This window comes from Mirounga angustirostris, unplaced genomic scaffold (genome assembly GCF_029215605.1).
Source record: "Mirounga angustirostris isolate CCGP_5_RB_7025 unplaced genomic scaffold, mMirAng1.0.hap1 SCAF_3, whole genome shotgun sequence".
Classification (NCBI taxonomy): domain Eukaryota; kingdom Metazoa; phylum Chordata; class Mammalia; order Carnivora; family Phocidae; genus Mirounga; species Mirounga angustirostris.
This window is the reverse complement of record NW_026991711.1, coordinates 90,733,359-90,755,812: the sequence shown is the minus strand read 5'-3', so window position 1 is coordinate 90,755,812 and position 22,454 is coordinate 90,733,359. Positions and strand designations below refer to the sequence as shown.

The 22,454-nt window shown below is 39.1% G+C and overlaps 1 pseudogene; it reads right to left on the bottom strand.

Annotated features, from left to right (window-relative positions):
- Positions 1-6,644: 6,644 nt before the first annotated feature.
- LOC123839160 (double-stranded RNA-binding protein Staufen homolog 1-like) lies at positions 6,645-8,954 on the bottom strand (annotated as a pseudogene).
- Between the last annotated feature and the right edge of the window lie 13,500 nt (positions 8,955-22,454).

Below are 22,454 nucleotides of genomic sequence, written 5' to 3'. Positions count from 1 at the left end.
AAAAATTATTCCATCTTCATTTGATTTTGTATTAATTAGAGTACCAGCAACCAGCCAATAACCAAACCACCAATTCTCAGAAGTTTATTTCTTTCTTATGTATTAGTCCATTGCTGGTGTTTCTGACTAGGGGCCCTTTACCATCATATGGTGATTCAGGGACCCAGGGTGCCTCCATTTCAAAGCCTTGAAATCTTTTAGTCCTTAGAGTTTTCCACATCCAGATGGCAGATTAAGAAAGAAAGAGTAGAGATAGCACAAACTTTTGTTAGAAGCCCTGACCACAGTAGCATATATAATTTGGGATATATTCATAGGCAAAGTCTAGTTATAGAGTCAAGGAAAACAGTTACATGCAAGGAAAGAATTGGGAAATTGATCTCATGACTGAGAGTCTTCTTAGGGGCAACTTAGTAAGTACTACGGAAGAGGAAACATGACTGTAATCATTTCTGGCATAGTTACGTACTTGTCATATATATCCTATAACTTCATTTTTCAATAGATTTTTCTTTGAAAGTTTATGTGACCAAATTAACACTTTGCTCTATCCATCGATGTCAAAAAGTTAGTTGAAAAGGAAAAAAAAAAAAAAGTATGATTATAGGGAGCATTTTTTTTTTACCTTTCAACCTAGCAAATCAGTGTGCCAATGTTCCTTCTCTCAAGCCAGGCTGGGGTAGTCATAGCCTTCTCCAGTCTGCAGGTGTAGGCCCTAACTGGCTTAAGCCAACTGGCGTGTCCCATATTCCAGGCAATTGCAATTGACCAAGAATGGTCATATGCACTATTTTAGACCAATGAGAGCCAGGCATGGACTTTTTTTTTTTTTTTAATGGATAGTCAAAGCTTGTCTTTTTTCTTTGATCTTGAGAATGAGAAGCTATATGGTATGGAACTGATGTCCATTTTCCTGTCTGAAGGAGAAAATCAATCTAAAAGTAAAGTCAATATAGAGGAGGTGGAGCTGAGGGAAAGAGAAGGCAAGAGAAAGAGGGAGGGAGAGAGAAACTGGATCTTCTTAACATTTTTGGGGGCATCCTAATCAATTACTCCTGAAGTCTACCATTAGGACTTTTTTTTTTTTTCTGAGAAAATAAATTTCATTTTACTAATGTTTATTTTTTATCCTTTTTTTCTATCATTTGAAATGGAATGAAATGCTCCCTATAATCACACATACCAAATAAATATTGTAGATTTTAAAAGATCCGGCTTGTACTCTGAAATCTAATTAAGAAATACAAGTTACCAACAAAAACCCAAAGAAATGCCAACAAACTATTAACATTCCAGATAAGATTGCTATGGACTTTTTTTTTTTTTTAAGATTTTATTTATTTATTTGAGAGAGAGAGAATGAGAGACAGAGAGCATGAGAGGGAGGAAGGTCAGAGGGAGAAGCAGACTCCCTGCCAAGCAGGGAGCCCAATGTGGGACTCGATCCCGGGACTCCAGGATCATGACCTGAGCCGAAGGCAGTCGCTTAACCAACTGAGCCACCCAGGCGCCCCAAGATTGCTATGGACTTTTATTCATCGACAAAGATCTTCCATCTGAATAAGATACTGATTAAATTATCTAATATCTGATAAAAAATGGGTGGAAAGAAAATAATGAATCATAATTTATTTAAATTTGAAAAGAATGAAGGGATATTTGATCATTGTTTTCTGGTGGCAAAAAAAAAAAGCTGGATAATATCTATAAATTTCTTAATCCTACTTTTGTCTAGACAAGGACTTGCAGGCACACAATTAATTGGAACAAGATCAAATAAGGAATTGCATTGCAATTATGCAAGATATCAAGATATGAATTTTGTATGTCTGTATGCATTAAATATATATTATATATTACATATATATTTTATATATGTGTGTATATATATATACATGTGTGTATATGTACATGTGAACAGGTGAGAGTCTTCTATATCAGTCAATAATATACATGCCAACATGCTACAATCTTTGTTGACTCACATCTCGTGTGGAAAAAAGAAGTTGATAGACAATATGAAAACACTACAAAGTATTAAATACATGACAGTTATTATTACCATGGCTATGATTATGCAAGAAAAAAATTAACATCCACCAAAATTCAAGTGTGGGAATACTAACATTTTAAATAGACTAAAGAAAAAGAAGTCATTTCTGTAAAACCATTGAAAACAAACATCCAAATTCTTTAAAAATGAAATTGTTTGCATTACATGCAAATACAAGCTTTCAAGATGAACTTAAACCTATAAAAGAAATTTGCCAAAAAGCATTATCTTGTAGACCCTGAGAATTGTAAATGTGAATATATAATTGCATAACTAACATTATAATGTATTTTTTAAAATCACTAAGCATTTATGCAAAACTCAAAAAATGACATAAAATCATACAGAAGATACGATGCTGCTGAACCACTGCAGAAATTAGAAAGAATCAAAACTTGAAAAAGGATCACTGATTAAGAGGTACATTAATATATTTAAACAAACTGTAAAGCAGAAGAAAACAGTGTTGAAACATCTTAGATTGCCTCCCTGTGATTCACATTATGTGTGAGACTTTTCAGTCATCTTTAGTTAGCACCGGCTTCTGAGTTTCTTTTATTTCAAACCTTTATGCTGTAAGTAAGGCAATTTGGCAAACAGTTTTAAAGGTGGTTGCAATATATCCTGCTAAATTGTCTTGTTTTTTTCCCAAAAAAAAACACTTAAATAGCACAAATACTTTGTCAGATCAATAGTAAAATACTCTCTAAATGAAAGACTGAAGACCATTAATCAAACCTAAATCAAAGTGAATGGCTTAACTGCTCCATTTGGAGATTAAATGTAAGCATTTAAATACACACACCATTAAAAAGTACATGGTTTTCAATATTTTCCATTCATTCACTTTCTATATGACAGTAATAGTGGCAAATTTGAAGCTTTATTTTATTCAAGAAATGTCTTACAAATTACTTTGCAAAATATTTTATATATTTTAATAGTGGAGAACCAGAGTTAAAAATAATTCTAGGAGAGGTAGGAATTGAAATCTAGAAAGCTGAGGGCAGTAAGTCAAAATCAAACTGAAGTGGTGTTTGTTTGTGGCTTTAGGAATTCCCCAGCTTCTAGACCCTCCATCTGCATGGGAACTGCATAATTCACTGTTTTGCTTTTGGTGTTGTTGTTTTTTTTTTTTTCCCCATGCTCATAAGGCCACCTCACCTAAAATTAGGTCCTCTTCAATAAAGGCCCAACAAAGAAAACTCTGGCTCAGAAACCCACCATGTGTTTTTCTTGATTTGGGCCCTGTATTCCTCTTTCTGTGTAGTTTAGGGCTATTTGGCACCTGCCCTCCCCTTTTTTTCCAGACCTTTTGGTTTTGTCATCCCTTTCTGACTACATTTTGTTGTCTTAGCTGAGAAAGGATTGATTATCCCTCCATTGCCTAGAGTTTTTTTTTTTTTTTTTTTTTTTTCTAGCTCCGACTTTGTTAGTCATATTCTTCTCTGTATGGATCCATCCAGTTGGGACTAATTCCCAGTCTGATCTGCCAGAGCTTGTTATACAATACCTGCTCCCCTGTTCCTTTTATTTAAAATTGACAGCCTAGAAAGAGGTCCTCAGAGTAAACCCTTCCCAACAGTATAGAGACATCTTCACTTTCTACTAAAGATTAAAGCATGTTTGCCATTTTTTATTTACTCAAACTGAAAGGCCAAACAACAAACAGATCTTTTACTTAAAAATAAAATAATATCTACAATAATTTTATTCAAATAAAGACTTATTCCCAAAAATTGTGTTACAAACTTTCCAAATGATGTTTCTAATTATTATATAAAAGGTTATCAGCCTGAAACTAAGATCTAGCTTTTAATTGAAAAATATATAAGTAGATTATGGTGGAGTTAAAAATAGTACATAAGACCTATGATGAGTTTCTATCTAGTAAGCAGTGAAGCTAAATTCAACCTGGGAAGAATTTTTTTTTTAGCTAGGGTTGGAGCAAGCTTGAAATAGATCTTTTGGTAACAAAAATGTCAAACACGTACTCCCATACTCATTGTTATTGAAGAAAAATTGAAGTAATCCTGAATGTGTGTTGTTGACTGAGGAGTCCAATGTGGTTGGATAAGGTACATAATTTTATATCTGCTTTAGGTGTCACAGGTAAGTCTTGGTCTACTTGGTAGAGATTTTTGTTTGTTTTTGTCTGATGGATATATATAGTGTGCAATGTGACCCTACATTATTGCAGGATCTTGACACATGTGTGCTCTTATTTGAGCAGTTACTCCTCGGAAATGAGAAGCTGAGGTAGAAATTGCTGGAGAGGGCCATGAAAGATGCTTCTCCCTTCCTGCAAGAGGAAAGGTTGTGACAAGGAGCTCAAAAGAGTTTGCCATGATTGAACCTGGGTTGGAATCTGAATACCCTACACATGGCATTATTAAGGAAAGTGATGATGTTGGACTATGCATTTTGATGTCATTGTTGTATTGGGACAGTGTAGGAGAACATGACTTATGGGTGAGGTTTTCTTTCAAGGAGACTGATGTTTCCAACAGAAGTATCCTGAGATGAGACTTAACTTTGGATGGGAGGTGAGAAATGGGGAAGGCAACCATAGATTAAATGGAGAGAGAAAATACTTCCCCTTTTAGGAATTTAAACATAGTTGAACTCCTAGAGGGTGAGTATTCTTAAAAGGATTCACTTTGGTGGGCAATAGCTGATTCTCCAAAAACTGGAAATAACTTGTCCTCAACGATTCCAGATACTTTTTGCTCCAAAAGTTAATTGGGAACAACGGCAATTAGTCCTTCCAGTTGCTTAGGCCAAAAACTTTAAGCCACCCTGGATCCCTTTCTTTTGCTCATATCACACGTTTAATCTTCAGGAAGCCATTCTGGCTTTAATATACCCAAAGTATAAGCACTTCACAATATTTTCACTGGTACTACCTGGGCTTGATTGCATGATTATTACAACAGCTTGCTAAGTGCTTCCATCTTACTCATGGACAGTCTATCATATTCACATGTCATTCAGTGTATTACTGCTAATTTTAACTCAGTTCATGTGACTAGGCAGCCTCTACACCGTGGTGGCTCCCCATTTCTCTCAAAGTAAAAAAACATGTCCCTTATGGTTTAAATGGTCTAAAATGCCCTATATTATCTTATTAACTCCCCATTACCTCTCTAAACGTAAATCCCATTTTTCTCCTTTTTATTCATTCTGTTTTTACCACTTTTTGTACTTTTTTTTTTTTTTTTTTTTTTAATGCCAGGCCAGGCATGATGTATTCAAAAAGGTGGATTGAGGAACATCAGGCCCTTGTTCTCCCATGGAAACATAGAATAAAGACCTAGATAGTGACTAACATTATAGGAGTTTTGGGCATGATTAAAAGAACTACAGCAACCAAGAGAATGCCCAGTTAAAAACAAAATTCAAATGGTAGGAACTTTTGTTGTTTTTACTTGCCCTTGTTCCACCTCTTCTCTGGCATAGCATGGCCCAATTTGGGGATAGCAGTGGGCTGGTTCCTAGTTCCCATCCATGAGCAACAGAGAACAGAATAAATAGAATTTGCAAATATATACCTTGTGCACAGGCTGCCTGAGTGATTTGTCTCTATATCACCTAACTCAGAGCTCAAGTGGCCAAGACCTGTGATTAGCAGTGGGCCTGTGTTGTGAAAGCCAAAATGGGACTTCAGACCTCCAGACACAGGGGGAAGGAAATTACACTTCATCCAACAAAGGCAGAATACACACTTTTCTCAAGTGAATATGGAATATTATCCAGGATAGACCACATTTTAGGCCACACCCAGAAACAAATCTTAACAAATTTATAAGGATTAAAATCATACAAAGTATCTTTTCCAATCACAGTGGAATGAAACTTGAAATCACTTGCAGCAGGAAAATTGGGAAATCCACAAACATGTGGAAATAAACAAAACATTTTTTTTTTTTTTTTAGTATTACCATTTGTTGGTGACAAACACTAAGTTTTACTTACACTCTATGGGGAGAAAAAAATCCAGTGCAAACAATGAATCAAAGTGGTACTTAACTCGCAAGGCTACGGTGCTTTTCATCTGGACCATATGCAGAACCTTAACTGCACACGATTCTGTGCACAGTAACACAACATCAAAAGCAACACAGTTTCAGAGATAAACATGGGCCATTCTTTTCAGCCCTACATGGAGATGTAATCAAGTACAAAGCACTCAAGGAAATCCATCTGTGGGTTTATATGTACTACATGGAGACCATATCCTGTAGTGTAGTGAAAGCTACGTGTCCTCAAGGGCCATGTGTATGTACACACGATTTTTTAAAATAATCTTTAAAACAAAGATCAAAGCTCATTTAAGTCCTATTACATTAACAAAAATAAAATAGAAAAGGAACCAAATGATCATTAAAGTTTAAAATTCCTAAATTGTCCAATTTATACAACCGTGGGAGACTTCATCAAGGACTCCGAGAAGTCCAGGACTGTTTCAGCTAAACCAGAAGGCACACAATTTGCATCACTGAAATGGTCCTGGGTTAGTCCAATAAAATAAAAATGTATAACCACATACACATGGATGTGATCTTTGCTGATTAGATTACTGATAGAGTCAGTCTCAGACACATTTCTAAACTGTGCTATATAACTAGATACAATTGAGAAACTCTCAGATTAAAATTTATATAGTGTCATTTCAGTCAAAAGAAAATAATAAAACTAAGAATATGTATCTCTTTGGGGAGAGAAAGCCGTGGTGATGACATGTGGGTGCCACGGGAGGCGGGGGCCAGAGCATGCTAGAATAGTTAGTTGGCACTGAGTAGGAAGCATTTGATTTTCTCTGGTGCATTCGGCTCTGGGGCTGGTTTATGGCCCTGCTCCCCAGCGTGAGTGTCCAGGGTGTGTCCCAAGGGTTTGAGTGAGCCACTCTGAGAAAGGGTCGTGCTCTGTTCCCGGTTTCCTTCACACAGCCCAAAGAGCAGTGGCCACAGCCAAGCACCGAGGGGTCCGGGGCCACTTAACAGGCCCCACTGTGGCCCCCGAGCAGCTGCCTGTGTGTGGGGACAAAACAGCACTTGCGAGCACAGCCACAGTCACCTCCTGGTGTTCCTGTCTTCTTCACCACTGCCACCTCTGGTTCTTTACTCAGCATGTCTCTCAGTCCACTGGACGTATCAGAAATTCCAAATTCTCAGAGCTAAAGTTTGCGTATTTTCAGTATATATGTTGGGGTTTTATAATGGTTCGTGGCCAGAAAAGGTTCAGCACCTCCCACACACAGACATTGGCCCATTTCCTGTTCTTGGCATCTCTGTACTCGGTTGGTCCAACTCAGACAGCAACTTTAAGATGTTCAGTGCAGCCATGTCATGGCAGGACTCCACATCCTTTCCAACACGTGGCTGATCAGAGGTGGCTGAGAGGAGCAATTGACAAGAGATACAAATTCGTTCTTGTTGTTTTGGGGGAAGTCTTTGTATTCAACCTGGAATCCCTGGACTCTGGAAAGATAGTCCAGCTGCTCAGAGGGTCTTCTAAGAGGTCCATGGGGTACATGGCCTGAAGAGATGTTATTCTTTAAAATGGTCTCAGCTGTGGGCGAGGTGCCCCCATACAACAACTCACAGGCTATCATGGCAGTTACCATGGCCTTGGCAGGAGTCAGAGCTGCCCTGGTGAAATCTTTGGTGTGGTATCCTTGACTGACTCCTATGGCCTGGGCAACCTCGGGCACCATGGGAAGAATTCCCGCGGGCAGCTGCTGATGACTAAAATAAGGCATCCTAAACTCACCCTCTTTATTGCTAGTCCCATTTTCATCCCCAGAGCCAGGTTCAAAAAAGGTTACTTTTCTTCCATCCCCTGTTTTTTTTATTAGTGTCTTCTCCTCTGATTTGAGGGCTGGTTTGGTGGGCTGAGCCTGTGGGACTTTGAAACCAAGGATCTCCAGCATGTTCTCAGCTGCGTTGCATTTGGCCACCTTCTTGTTGGTGCCTGTTCCTTCTGCGGTATGGTTTCCCACCTTCACCTGCATCACAAACTCTCTGCAGCGCGGGAGGCCTCACCCTGTGAGGAGCATGTACTCGGGCTCCTTCTCCTTTTTTGCCTGCTGGATCTGGGCCAGTCTGCTGATCGGTTCATCCCCTGGCCGCAGTCTGTGCTGCTCTGTAGCCTATGGATTTTGGTTTTTGTTTTTTTTTTTTTTTTTTGATTCTGGGCTTCACTTGCTCGACCGTAGGCAGGGGTGGTAGCTTCTTCAGCTCCTCAAAGACGGCGATAGTAGCGTTTTCCTTTTAAATCTTCTTGCTCTTCCCTTCATCTTCCCCCACAAACTCCCCAACTGGTCACAAAGCTCTTCAAATGGGGGGGGGTCCACTCTCCCGGACAACCTCAAAAGTCACAGGCAAGTTCCATTTAAGTGCAATCTCAAACACTTGATTTATTTCCAATTTATTGAGATTTTCTTCTTCTGATTCTCTTCCATTCACCTGCTCGCCTGGCCGCCTCCCCTCCGGCCTCTCGGGCAGGGGCTCGCTCTGCAGGGTCCGCGAAGCTTTCCCAGCAGCATCGTGTCTTGCAGCCTGCCTCGTCTTGCCTTTCTGGTTAAACTGCTCTCCTCCCACAGAAAGCTCAACTTGAAAAAGTAAAGGCGGTACTGGAAATGGGTAAAAGTACCTTGGGGGATAAGCACCTCCTCTCACGTTGTAGTTATAAGTGGACTGCATCCTAGAGTAAGGGTCGACAGGCTTATACACTGGGTTTTTTCCAAGTTTCATGCACAGTGCATTTAGTTCTGCAGTAGGGGTTATGCTTTCTTAAAAAGAGGTGCTCCGGGAATAATGCTGTTTTGGTTCAGTTGTGAGAGGTTATGTGGTTAGGAAACTCCTGGCTGCTGCCCCGAGCTCGGCCCTCGTCCGGCGGTCCTGGGCAGAAGAGGTAGCGGCGGGGGCAGCTAGGGTGGCGAGGAGAAGAAGGAGGAAGGAAGAAGGGAGAGGAGGAAGGCAATGGCAGAGGGAAGGGGCGGAGTGGCCACAGAGGAGGTGGGCTCTGCGGGGCCAGGGGGTCAGAGGAAGGGCGAGCTGAGCCAGACGCGGCTACCACGGGCGCAAACGCTAAAGAGTAAACAAAACATTTTTAATCAATGGGTCAAAGAAGAAACAATAAAGGAAATTTTAAAATATCTTGAAAAAAATGAAAACACAACACATCAAAACTTACGGGATGCAATGAAGACAGTGCTAAGGGGGAAATTTATAGCTGTAAATGTTTACATTAAATAAAATATAAAGGAAAGGTGACCTAACTCAAATCAACAACCTGAATTTACACCTTGAGGAAGTAGAAAAAGAAGTTAAAGCCAAAGCTAGTGGAGGAAGGAAATAATAAAAACAAAAATAGAGATAAATGAAATATAAAATAGATAAATGAAATAATAAAAACAAAAATAGAGATAAATGAAATATAAAATAGATAAAATAGATAACCCAATAATCAAGTTGGGTTGTTGACAATAACAACAAAATTGACAAACCTTTAGCTAGACTGACACAGAAATAGAGGACTCAAGCAAATAACATCAGAAATGAAGAGGGGACATTACTACCAATTTTACAGAAATTTCACTATCTGTGATAGCTATAGCCTTGCAAAATGCATTTTTTAAAAGTTATAAGACATGAAAGTCAAAATTATTGCTTGATTCATGGGCTTTGGAAATGGTGTTGCATTAGCAGGCATGAAAACAACATCAGTCTCCTTGTACATCTCCATCAGAGCTCTTGAGTGACCTGGTACATTGTCAATGGGCAGTCATATTTTTTTCTGAACAGTAGGTCTGGAAAGATCTATGCACCTCTATATTTATTGTGTGTTATTTCCAAGAGCCAAGATATTGAAGCAATCGAAGTATCCATCCATAAATGATTGGAAAAATAATGGGATATTATTCAGCCATAAAAAAAGGATGATATCTTGTCATTTGCAATAAATGAATGGACTTAGAAGGTATAATGCAAAGTGAAATAAGTCCATCAGAGAAAGACAAATACCTTATGATTTCACTCATATGTGGAATTTAAGAAAAGAAAGACACACAAATGAACAAAGGGAAAAAAAGGGACAAACAAAAAACAAAAAACAGACTCTTAAAAATAGAACACAAATGAGTGGTTGCGAGAGGGGAGGTGTGCAGGGGAAATGGGTGAAATAGGTGAAGGGGAATAAGAGTACACTTATATAGATGAACACTGAAAAATGTATAGAATTGTTAAATCATTATACTGTATACCTGGAACTAATATAACACTGTATGTTCATTATACTTCAATAAAATATAATAAAAACCCACTGAATTGCACACCTAAGAATGAACTAAATTGAAAATTTGATGTTATACATATTTTGCAACAATAAAAACAATGCTTTAAATGTAAAAAACAAAAAGGGTATCCGGATGGCCCATTCAGTAAAACATGCGACTCTTTATCTTGGGGTCGAGAGTTCAAGCCCCACATTGGGGTGCATATGGCCCTTCTTTTCACTACATCTTTATCTTTGGGGTAAATACCCAGGAGTGCAATTGCTGGGTCATAGGGTAGCTCTATTTTTATTTTTTTTGAGGAACCTCCACACTGTTTTCCAAAGTGGCTATACCAACTTGCATTCCCACCAACAGTGTTAAGAGGGTTCCCCTTTCTCCACAACCTCTCCAACATTTGTTGTTTCTTGCCTTGTCCATTTTTGCCATTCTAACTGGTATAAGGTGGTATCTCAATGTGGTTTTGATTTGAATTTCCTTGATGGCTAATGATGATGAACATTTTTTCTTGTGTCTGTTAGCCATTCATATGTCTTCTTCAGAGAAGTGTCTGTTCATGTCTTCTGCCCATTTTTTTGACTTATTTGTTTTTTAAGTGTTGAGTTTGAGAAGTTCTTTATAGATCTTGGATACCAGCCCTTTATCTGTAGTGTCATTAGCAAATATCTTCTGCCATTCTGTGGGTTGCCTCTTTGTTTTGTTGACTCTTTCTTTTGTTGTGCAGAAGCTTTTTATCTTGATGAAGTCCCAAAAGTTCATTTTTGCTTTTGTTTCACTTGCCTTTGGAGATGTATCTTGAAAGAGGTTGCTGTGGGCGATGTCAAAGAGGTTACTGCCTATGTTCTCCTCTAGGATTTTGATGAATTCCTGTCTCACATTGAGGTCTTTCATCCATTTTGAGCTTATCTTTGTGTATGGTGTTAGAGAATGGTTGAGTTTCATTCTTCTGTATATAGCTGTCCAATTTTCCCAGCACCATTTATTGAAGAGAATGTTTTTTTTTCCATTGCATATTTTTTCCTGCGTTGTTGAAGATTATTTGACCACAGATTTGAGGGTCTATATCTGGGCACTCTATTCTGTTCCATTGGTCTATATGTCTGTTTTTGTGCCAGTACCATGTTGTCTTGGTGATCACAGCTTTGTAATATAGTTTGAAATCGGGCAATGTGATACCCCCAGCTTTATTTTTCTTTTTCAACATTTCCTTGGTGATTTGGGGTCTTTTCTGATGCCATACAAATTTTAGAATTGTTTGTTACAGTACTTTGAAAAATGTCGTTGGAATTTTGATTGGGATGGCATTGAAGGTATAGATTGCTCTGGGCAGCATAGACATTTTAACAATGTTTATTCTTCCAATCCATGAGCATGGAATATTTTTCCATCTTTTTGTGTCTTCTTCAATTTCTTTCATGAGTGTTTTGTAGTTCCTAGAGTATAGATCCTTTACCTCTTTGGTTAGGTTTATTCCGAGGTATCTTATGGTTTTTGGTGCTATTGTAAATGGAATCATTTCTCTAATTTCTCTTTCTACAGTTGCGTTGTTAGTGTATAAGAAAGCAACTGATTTCTGTGCATTGATTTTGTATCCTGCCACATTACTGAATTGCTGTATGAGTTCTAGTAATTTGGGGGTGGAGTCTTTTGGATTTTCCACACAAAGTATCATGTCATCTGTGAAGAGAGATTTTCACTTCTTCCTTGCTAATTTGAATACTTTTATTTCTTTTTGTTGTCTGATTGCTGTTGCTAGGACTTCTAGTACTATGTTGAACAACAGTGGCAAGAGTGGGCTTCCTTGTCCTGTTCCTGACGTTAAGGGAAAGGCTCTCAGCTTTTCCTTATTGAGGATGATATTCACTGTGGGTTTTTCATAGATGGATTTTATGAAATTAAGGAATGTTTACTCTATCCTTATACTCTGAAGAGTTTTAATCAGGAAAGGATGTTGAATTTTGTCAAATGCTTTTTCTGCATCAATTGAGAGGATCATATGGTTCTTCTTTCTCCTCTTATTAATGTGTTCTATCACATTGCTTGATTTGCAATTGTTGAACCACTCTTGCATCCCAGGGTTAAATACCACTTGGTCGTGGTGGATGATCCTTTTAATGTACTGTTGGATCCTATTAGCTAGGATTTTGTTGAGGATTTTGGAATCCATATTCATCAGGGATATCAGTCTGAAATTCTCCCTTTTGATGGCATCTTTGCCTGGTTTGGGGATTAAGGTAATGCTGGCCTCATAGAATGAGTCTGGAAGATTTCCTTCTCTTTCTATTTTCTGAAACAGCTTCAGGAGAATAGGTATTATTTCTTCTTTGAATGTTTGGTAGAATTCCCCAGGGAATCCGTCAGGCCCTGGACTCTTGTTTTTTGGGAGGTTTTTGATCACTGCTTCAATCTTGTTACTGGTTATTGGCCTATTCAGGTTGTCAATTTCTTCCTGTTTCAGCCTTGGTACTTTATAGGTTTCCAGGAAGGCATTCATTTCTGCCAGGTTGCTTAATATATTGGCATATAGTTGTTGATAATAATTTCTAATAATTGTTTCTATTTCATTGGTGTTAGTCATGATCTCTCCCCTTTCATTCATAATTTTATTAATTTGGGTCCTTTCTGTTTTCCTTTGGATAAGTCTGGTCAGTGGTTTCTCGATCTTATTAATTCTTTCAAAGAACCAGCTTCTAGTTTCATTGATCTGATCTACTGTGTTTCTGGTTTCTAATTCATTGATCTCTGCTCTAATCTTAATTATTTCTCTTCTAATGCATGGCTTAGACATCATTTGTTGCTTTTTCTCTAGTTCTTTAAGGTATAAAGTTAGTTAGTGAATTTGGGATTTTTCCATTTTTTTTGAGTGAGGCTTGGATGGCTATGTATTTCCCCCTTCAGACCACCTTTGCAGTATCCCATAGGTTTTGGACCTATGTGTTTTCATTGTCATTGTTTTCCATAAATTGTTTAAGTTCTGTGATTTCCTGTTGAACCAAACATTCTTGAACAGAGTGGTCTTTAGCTTCCAAGTGTTTGAATTTCTTCCAAATTTTTTCTTGTGATTGAATTCCAGTTTTAAAGTATTATGGTCTGAGAATATGCAGGGAATAATCTCAATCTTTTGGTATTGGTTGAGACCTGATTTGTTACCCAGTATGTGGTCTATTCTGGAGAAAGTTCCATGTGTGCTCGAGAAGAATAGTATTCCGTTGTTTTAGGGTGGAATGTTCTGTATATATCTATGAGGTCTGTCTGGTGTGTCAATCAAAGCTCTTGTTTCTTTATTGATTTTCTGCTTAGATGATCTGTCAGTTGCTGAGAGTGGAGTATTGAGGTCTCCTACAATTAATGTATTACTATCAATATGACTCTTTATTTTGGTTAACCGTTGGCTTATGTAGTTGGCTGCTCCCAAGTTGGGGGCATATATATTTGTAATTGTTGGATCTTCCTGTTGGTTAGACTTTTTAAAAATGATATAGTGACTTTTTGTGTCTCTAACTACAGTCTTTAGCTTAAAATCTAATTTTTCTGATATAAGAATTTCTACCTCAGCTTTCTTTTGAGGTCTGTTGGCATGGAAGATAGATCTACATCCCCTCACATTCCATCTGGATGTATCCTTAGGTTCAAAATGAGTCTCTTGAAGACAGCATATGGATGGGTCCTGTCTTTTTTTATTATTATTATTATGTTATGTTAATCACCATACATTAAATCATTAGTTCTTAATGTAGTGTTCCATGATTCATTGTTTGCGTATAACACCCAGTGCTCCATTCAGTATGTGCCCTCTTTACCAATAATATTTATTTATTTATTTATTTATGTTATGTTATGTTAATCACCATACATTACATCATTAGTTTTTGATGTAGTGTTCCATGATCCCTTGTTTGTGTATAACACCCAGTGCTCCATACAGAACGTGCTCTCTTTAATACCCATCACCAGGCTAGCCCATCCCCCCACTCCCCTCCCCTCTAGAAACCTCAGTTTGTTTCTCAGAGTCCATAGTCTCTCATGGATCATCTCCCCCTCCGATGTCCCCCTGACATTTTTCCCTTCCTGCTATCTTCTTCTTCTTCTTCTTTTTTTTTTTTTTTAACATATAATGTATTTTTTGTTTCAGAGGTACAGGTCTGTGATTCAACAGTCTTACCACTTCACAGCACTCACCGTAGTAATACCCTCCCTAATATCTATCACAAAGCCACCCCATCCTTCCAACCCCTCACCAATCCAGCAGCCAAACAAACAAGTTTGTTTCCTGAGCTTAAGAATTCCTCATATCAGTGAGATCATATGATACATATCTTTCTCTGATTGACTTATTTCGCTCAGCATAATACCCTCCAGTTCCATCCACATCATTGCAAATGGCAAGATTTCATTCCTTTGATCACTGCATAATATTCCATTGTATATATATACACCACATCTTCTTTGTCCATTCATCTGTCGATGGACATCTTGGCTCTTTCCATAGTTTGGCTATTGTGGACATTGCTGCTAAAAACATTGGGGTGTACATACCGCTTCCGATTCCTACATTTGTATCTTTGGGGTAAATACCCAGTAGTGCAATTGCTCGGTCATATGGTAGCTTTATTTTCAACTTTTTGAAGAACTTCCAAATTGTTTTCCAGAGTGGCTGCACCAGCTTGCATTCCCACCAACAGTGTAGGAGTGTTCCGCGCCAACATCTGTCATTTCCTGACTTGTTAATTTTAGCCATTCTGACTGGTGTGAGGTGGTATCTCATTGAGGTTTTGATTTGGATTTCCCTGATGCTGAGCGATGTTCAACACTTTTTCATGTGTCTGTTGGCCATTTGGATGTCTTCTTTGGAAAAATGTCTGATCTTGTCTTCTGCCCATTTCTTGATTGGATTCTTTGTTCTTTTGGTGTTGAGCTTGATAAGTTATTTATAGATTTTGGATACTAGCCCTTTATCTGATATGTCATTTGCAAATATCTTCTCCCATTCTGTCAGTTCTCTTTTGGTTTTGTTGACTGTTTCTTTTGCTGTGCAAAAGCTTTTTATCTTGATGAAGTCCCAATAGTTCATTTTTGCCCTTGCTTCCCTTGCCTTTGGCGATGCTTCTAGGAAGAAGTTGCTGTGGCTGAGGTTGAAGAGGTTGCTGCCTGTGATCTCATTTAGGATTTTTTTTTTTTTTAGATTTTATTTATTTATTTGAGAGAGAGAGAATGAGAGAGAGCACATGAGAGTGGGGAGGGTCAGAGGGAGAAGCAGACTCCCTGCGGAGCAGGGAGCCCGAAGCGGGACTCGATCCAGGGACTCCAGGATCATGACCTGAGCCGAAGGCAGTTACTTAACCAACTGAGCCACTCAGGCACCTCTCATTTAGGATTTTGATGGACTCCTGTCTCACATTGAGGTCTTTCAAACATTTGAATCTATTTTTGTGTGTGGTGTAAGGAAACGGTGCACTTTCATTCTTCTGCATGTGGCTGTCCAATTGTCCCAACACCATTTGTTGAAGAGACTGTCTTTTTTCCATTGGACGTTGTTTCCTGCTTTGTCGATAATTAGCTGACCATAGAGTTGAGGGTCCATTTCTGCGCTCTCTATTCTGTTTCATTGATCTATGTGTCTGTTTTTGTGTCAGTACCATGCTGTCTTGATGATGGCAGGTTTGTAATAGAGCTTGAAGTCCAGAATTGTGATGCCACCAGCTTTCCTTTTGTTTTTCAACATTCCTCTGGCTATTTGGGGTCTTTTCTGGTTCCATACAAATTTTAGGATTATTTGTTCCATTTCTTTGAAAAAAAGTGGATGGTATTTTGATAGGGATTGCATTAAATATGTAGATAGCTCTAAGTAGCATTGACATCTTCACAATATTTGTTCTTCCAATCCATGAACATGGAACATTATTCCATTTCTTTGTGTCTTCCTCAATTTCTCTCATGAGTATTTTATAGTTTTTTGAGTACAGATTCATTGCCTCTTCGGTTCGATTTATTCCTAGGTATCTTCTGATTTTGGGTGGAATTGTAAAAGGGATCAACTCCTTAATTTCTCTTTCTTCTGTCTTATTGTTGGTGTATAGGAATGCCACCGATTTCTGTACATTGGTTTTAAATCCTGCCACTTTATGGAATTCCTGTATGAGTTCTAGCAGTTTTGGGGTGGAGTCTTTTGGGTTTTCCACATAAATTATCATATCATCTGCAAAGTGTGAGAGTTTCACTTCTTTCCTGATTCAGATGCATTTTATTTCTTTTTGTTGTCTGATTGCTGTGGCTGGGATTTCCAATACTATGTTGAATATCAGTGGTGATAGTGGACATCCCTGCTGTTTTCCTGACCTTAAGGGAAAAGCTCTCAGTTTTTCCCCATTGAAAATGATATTCTCTGTGGGTTTTTCATAGATGGCTTTTATGATATTGAGGTATATACCCTGTATCCCTATACTCTGAAGAGTTTTGGTCAAGAAACAATGGTATACTTTGTCACATAGTTTTTCTGCATCTATTGAGAGGATCATATGGTTCTTGTTCTTTCTTTTATTAATGTATTGTATCACACTGATGGATTTGTGGATGTTGAACCAATCTTGCAGCCCAGGGATAAATCCCACTTGGTCGTGGTGAGTAATCCTTTTAATGTACTGTTGGATCCTATTGGCTAGTGTTTTGGTGAGAATTTTTGCATCCATGTTCATCAAGAATGTTCGTCTGTAATTCTCCTTTTTGATGGGGTCTTTGTCTGCTTTTGGGATCAAGATAATGCTGGCCTCCTAAAACGAGTTTCGAAAATTTCCTTCCACTTCTATTTTTTGGAACAGTTTCAGAAGAATAGGTATTAATTCTTCTTTAAATGTTTGGTAGAATTCCCCTGGGTAGCCGTCTGGCCCTGGGTTCTTGTTTTTGGGAGATTTTTGATGACTGCTTCAATTTCCTTAGTGGTTATAGGTCTGTTCAGGTTTTATATTTCTTCCCGGTTCAGTTTTGCTAGTTGATACATCTCTAGGAATGTGTCCATTTTTTTCAGATTATCTAATTTGCTGGCATAGTGTTGCTCATCATATGTTCTCATAATTGTTTGTATTTCCTTTGTGTTGGTTATGATTTCTCCTCTTTCATTCTTGACTTATTTATGTGGGTAAGTCTGTTGCCAGTCTAATGTTTCTACCATTGTAGGTTACATATCTCTTCTCCCGAGCTGTTTTCAGGATTTTCTCTTTGTCTCTGAGACTCATATGTTTTACTATTAGATGTTGGGGTGTTGACCTATTTTTATTGATTTTGAAGGGGGTTCTCTGTGCCTCCTGGATTTTGATGCCTGTTTCCTTCCCCAAATTTTGGAAAATCTCTGCTATAATTTGCTCCAATATACCTTTTGCCCCTCTCTCTCTTTCTTCTTCTTCTGGGATCCCAATTATTCTAAAATTGTTTCATCATGTGCTATCACTTTTCTCTTAAATTCTGCCCTTGTGATCCAGTAGTTATCTCTCTTTTTCTCAGCTTCTTTATTTTCCATCATTTGGTCTTCTATTATCACTAATTCTCTCTTCTGCCTCACTTATCCTAGCAGTTAGAGCCTCCATTTTTTGATTACACCTCATTAATAGACTTTTTGATTTCAACTTGGTTAGATTTTAGTTCTTTTATTTCTCCAGAAGGGATTTCTCTAATATCTTCCATGCTTTTTTCAAGCCCAACTAGTATCATTAAAGTCGTCTTTCTGTAGTATATTTCTGACATCTTACTAATATCCATATTGATTAGGTCCCTGGCAGTTGGTATTGCCTCTTGTTCTTTTTTTTTTTTTTTTAAGATTTTATCTATTTATTTGAGAGAGAGAGAATGAGAGAGAACGACCACATGAGAGGGGGGAGGGTCAGAGGGAGAAGCAGACTCCCCGCCGAGCAGGGAGCCCGATGCGGGACTTGATCCCGGGACTCCGGGATCATGACCTGAGCCGAAGGCAGTCGCTTAACCAACTGAGCCACCCAGGCGCCCTCTTGTTCTTTTTTTGACATGATTTTTTCTGTCTTGTCGTTCTGTCCAGAGGAGAACAGATGAATGAGAGAACAAAATGCTAACAGGGTTATAACGACCCCAGAAAAATATACACTAAACAAATCAGAAGAGACCTGAAACTGGGGGAAAGGAAAGGGAAAGAAAGAAAAAGGAAAAAAATAATAAAAGATTAAAAAAAAAAAAAAAACAGAATGTGGGACGCCTGGGTGGCTCAGTCAGTTAAGTGTCTGACTTCGGCTCAGGTCATGTTCCCAGGGTCCTGGGATCGAGTCCCACATCGGGCTCCCTGCTCCACGGGGAGCCTGCTTCTCCCTCTGCCTCTGTCTCTCTGTCTCACATGAATAAATAAATAAAATCTTTAAAAAAATAAATAAATAAATAAAAATTAAAAAAAAAAAAAAAACAATGTGATCAAATATGATCTGGCTGGTGCATAGATCAGTGCCACACACTAGATTTTGGACATAGTTTGGTCTGATAGAAAAATGTGCCTCCCAAAATTTTAAAGAAAGAAAAACTTATATATTTACAAAAATAAGGGTAAATACAATGAAGGCATGGAATATGAATGTAATGATGAAAAGTATAAAACATTTTATAAAAGGAATTGATAAGATAAGAAATTGGTTGAAAAAAGAAAGTAAAGGAATTTAAAAAAAAAGGAGAAAACGTGATGAGGCAGGAGACTAGAATAAAGCCATATACTAGAGATTTAGGGTATATTTTGGTCTTTTAGAAGAAACTGTATACCAAAATTTTAAAGAGAGAACAGCTTATATATCTATACCAAAAATAAGGTTAACTACTACATAGGGATAGAATATGGCTCTAAAAATGAAAAATAAAAAAGATTTTTTTAAAAAGGGATTGATAAGATGTTGGTTGAAAAGGGGAAAAATAAAAATTTTTAAAAAGAAAACAAAAGAAAAAGAAAATTAAAAAATTAACTTTGAAAGACTAAAGAATCAGGGAGAAAATAGCCATGAATTCTATGTGCAGTATTCCCCTAGTGCTGTCATTCTGCCGTTCTCATTGATCAGTAAACTTGGTCTTGGCTGGGTGTTCTTGCTGATCTTCTGGCGGAGTGGCCTGTTGCAGTGATTCTCAAATGTCTTTGCCAGAGGCAGAAGTGTCCCACCTTTGCCAGGGGCTGGGCTAAGTAATCTGTTCGGGTTTGCTGTCAGTAGCTTTTGTTCCCTGCAAGCTTTCCCTACAGCTTTGGAGGATGAGAGTGAAAGTGGTGGCCTCTCAATCTCCCCTCTAGAGGAGCTGAGAACTCAGGGCCCCACTCCTTAGTGTGCCCTCAGGGAAAAGCAGTCAATCACAACTGTCTTCCCCGTCTCCGGCAGCACTCCATGCTCACCCAGCGTGTGACTGAGCATTTCTATCTCTGGCACACGACCCCATTTGGAGTCCTCAAACCCAGTAGATTCCTGCAGTGCACTCCCGTGCTGCTCCTCCCAGGTGAGGAACAGGAGTCTCCCCAGATCTGCCGCTTGTTGGGTCCCTGCTGGAAGAGCAGTGACCCGAATGTGCTGTGGATCATGGTTTATGGCAACCCCGAGGTAAGAGCCCCTCTTTGGCTCCTTCTTTGTAGCTGGGTTCCCTGCTCCAATACCTGAGAGCCCTGCCGCACTCAGACACCCTGGTCTTTCTGTGACCCCGAGGGTCCTGAGGCCACACTAGCCCAGCGAGTGTTCCACCCCCCCACTTAGTCAGTGGAGCAACATCCCTCAGCAGAGCTACTTCTAAAAGTTCTGATTTTGTGCTCTGCTGCTCTATCACTTGCCAGTAGTGGCTGACGGAGGCCCCTCCCCCATCATCTATCTTTGTGAATATCATCTTGGATTCACTTCTCCACCCATCCTACCTTCCAGAAAGTGGTCACTTTTCTATTCAGAAAGTTGCTACTATTCTTTTCTTTGATCTCCCATTGAGTTCGTAGGTGTTTAGAATGATTTGATCCCTATCCAGCTGAATTCCTGGGACCAGACAAAATCCAGGTTTCCTACTCCTCTGCCATCTTTCTCCTCTCCTCTTAACTCTGGGTCCTATCTTTTTATACCATCTGCATCCCTGTGCCATTTTATGGAAGAATTTAGGCCATTCACATTGAGAGTGATTATTGAAAGATATGATTTTTGTCATGTTGCCTGTGAAGTCTCTGTTGCTATAGATTGTCTCTGTAAATTTCTGCTCTATATCACTCTTGGGGTCATTCTCCTTTTATAGAACCCCCCCTTAATATTTCTTGCAGGGCCATCTTAGTGGTCATATATTCTTTCAATTTCTACCAATCTTGGAAGCTCTGCATCTCTCCATCCATTCTAAATGACAGTCTTACCAGATAAAGTATTTTTGGCTGCATGTTCTTCTCATTTAGTACCCTGAATATGTCTTGCCAGCCCTTCCTGGCTTGCCAGGTCTCTGTGGATAGGTCTGACATTATTCTGATGTTTCTCCTTTTGTATGTAAGGAATCTCTTCCCCCTAACTGCCCTTAAGATGGTTTCCTTGGTTCTAAGATTTGTGAGTTTTATTATTATATGCCAGGGCATTGGTCTGTTTTCCTTGATCTTGGGAGCCGTCTTCTCTGTCCCTAGGATACAAATGTTTTTTTCATTCCCCAGATTAGGGAAGTTCTCAGCTGCAGTTTGCTCAAACATATCTTCTAGTCCTCTCTCTTTCTCCACCCCCTCAGGAATCCCAGTAATTCTGACATTGAACGTTTCACGGTGTCACTTATTTCTCGAATTCTGTTTTCATGTATTTTGAGCTGTTTCTCCCAGGCCTCCTCTTTTTCCTTATTTTATTATCAATTGGTTCTTTAGATCACTAATTTGTTCTTCTGCCTCATTTACCTAGCTGTTAGAGTATCTAGATTAGATTGGATCTCATTGATAGCATTTTAAAATTCTGCCAGTTCAGCTTTCATTTCTGGCCTTAGAGACTCTATGTTGCCATTAATTGATTTCTCCATTCTAGCTATCATCTTCATAACTGCTACCCTGAAGTCCATTTCTGACATCTTGGTTATATCTGTATCCATTTCTAAATCTATGGCAGAAGTTACAGTGTCTGAGTCTTTCCTATTTTGGGGGTTCCTCCTCCTAGTCATTCTGTTGAGGGGTGGTTGAGGGAGTATATAGTCCAAATTATTGACTACAACCCAAGCAAGATCCACCTGTTTTATAGGAACCTTAGAGTTGTTGGCCTCTTGTTCTCCCAGCCTGTCTTCTGGGGGAAGGACCTGCTGCACTGTTACTCAGGCAACCCTGTGTAGGCAGAGTCGCCCTGCCCCCTGTGTGGGGGACAGGCTCAGTGAAAAACAGTTTTGGGGGGCTTTTGTTCTCTGGCCACTTTCCCTGGTGGATTTCCACATCTCTTCTGAGAGTCAGAGGAGAAGAGACCATTTCCAACCCTGTGCCCCAGAGCAGAGAGATCACAGTCTATTCTTCAGTGAGCACTGCAGGCCACACTATCTCCGTTTCTGTCTGTGCTGCTAAAAACTGCAATGTCCTGGGTTGTGTGCCCCAAGGAAGAACTCCCAGTCCTCACCTCCAGGTCAGGGCCCATCTCTGTCTTTTGTACTTCTAAAACCACCAGCTGCCCCCATTTTGCATGCACAGGCCCACTGTTCCAGGTTTCAGTGGGGGGGGTGCTGCCCTAAAGTCCTTTCCCCACTGCTACCGGTCTGCAAGTCTATGCCCCGTCCCCAGCATGGGAGGCTTTTGTGCCCCGCTGGTGCAGGATCCCCATGGCTCCCTCCCCCTTCTGTTTGTCTACTGATATGTGCCTGCAGAAGCACAGCTCCCTGCTTCATACCTCAAAACCAACTGCCTATGATATTCGGTTTGTAGAGATCCAGATATATCTTCTTACATCTCTGGCTGATTTCATGGATGTTCAGAGTGGTCTGGTAGATACCCAGCTCAATTCAGAGGACCAGTTGGAATAGGGTCCCCTACTCCTCCACCATCTTTTCCCCATCCTCCCCTTTTTAATTTTTCAAGAAAGCATACAATTTAGTTCTAAAATTTAATTTTACTTTTATTTATTTATTTTTTAAAGATTTTATTTATTTGACAGAGAG